General features: G+C 39.7%; 1 pseudogene; it reads right to left on the bottom strand.

The window, feature by feature from the left end:
- Positions 1-251: 251 nt before the first annotated feature.
- Positions 252-1201, bottom strand: LOC137996356 (adenosine receptor A2b-like; annotated as a pseudogene).
- Between the last annotated feature and the right edge of the window lie 238 nt (positions 1202-1439).

The raw sequence follows: 1439 nt of genomic DNA, 5'->3' as shown, positions 1-1439 counted from the left end.
CTTTAAGGATAAATATCACGCGTAGTTTCAGAAGTTGCAGAAATGTCTGCATTTTCTGAAAATACAAGCGAGAATTATCTTTGATTTTAGGAGGAAACTTATTAGCTGGAAACTGAAATCGATCTATAATTTTATTCAGAGGTGCATCTCGCGTGAGTGCACAGGAAGTTGGCTGCAACAATTATCTTCCAACAGAAACTAACCCGGGCATGAAAATAATTTTTGGCAGTCTCTTATCTGTCACCTATGCATCCTGTATTTCCTTGAACTCACGAAGCAAAAACTCTATTCTGGAGGGACCGATGGGTATTTACAGTAAGAATTGTTTTCAAAGCCTCACGAAGTCCTCTGTTACGATAACAGTATATTAGAGGGTTAACTGAAGAGTTGGCAAAACTGGCAGTCACAACGGCCACATAGTCAACGCCGTGGTTTTTGTTCGGATTTGTAGCAATGTGATAGCCAAATGGGAGCCAAAATATCATGAAACCTCCAATGACAAGACCAATAGTCTTCGCTAGGTTCATGTCTTTTTCTCTACGAATTGCTTGGCTGTTTTGAAGCTCTTTTCGCGTAAGAGAGTTTTGTTTTTTGACTGTGAAAAATATGGCTGAATAACAAATAATGACCACTGTAAACAACGCAATGATACTGCTCAGGGTGAAATATATGTAGACAACTTTGGCAAAGGCATCTAAAATCGGGACAATGAAAGACAGGAGCCAATAGAAAGTTAATATGGCTCTTAAGATATTTGGGGTGATGGTATTCTTGTACTTCAACGGTTGCAATATGGCACAACATCGATCAACGCTCATGGTTGCTTAAGTTAAGACTGAAACTGAGCATGATAAGTTTACAACAAAACGGGCAGCGTGCTCAGCTTTTACAAAACACGTTCCGCCAAGTTTACCCACAAAATTGCTATCGCCAGTGGCTGAGTCAAACTCGCTACAATCAAGTCTGCAAGCGCAAGATTCACAATGCAGTAGTTTGAGATGACCCGCAGGCTCGGAGTTAAGATGATTGTCAGACAAACAAAAATATTGCCAAGACTTCCGAGCAAACTGGTTATGGTGTTGACAGTGATAAAAAGACCTCCATCTAGCTGAGTCATCGTGCAACGTTCTTCGCTAACTTTGATGTCTGAAAACATGTTTTCTCGCAGAAGATGATACCGTTTTTTACCAGCCAAGGAAACGTCCACTTTACATTAATTACATGTAAATAGGAAGAAGGGAGAGAACACGCGTTTTTTAATCAACCTCTCAATAAAAGTAATGTCCAATAAACACTTTTATTAGCTCGACATAAGGCAGATGGCAGAGTGTAACTCAAGGCAATATCCATTTAGCCTTATTTACAACTGTTACTTCGGTACTAAGGATGTAAACCAGCTGTAAGTCAACCTCTTCATCAGTCTGTAACTCAAGACAATA

The sequence above is a fragment of the Montipora foliosa genome, chromosome 3, assembly GCF_036669935.1.
Source record: "Montipora foliosa isolate CH-2021 chromosome 3, ASM3666993v2, whole genome shotgun sequence".
Taxonomy (NCBI): domain Eukaryota; kingdom Metazoa; phylum Cnidaria; class Anthozoa; order Scleractinia; family Acroporidae; genus Montipora; species Montipora foliosa.
The sequence above is the reverse complement of the archived record's forward strand: the minus strand, read 5'-3'. Positions and strand labels throughout refer to the sequence as shown.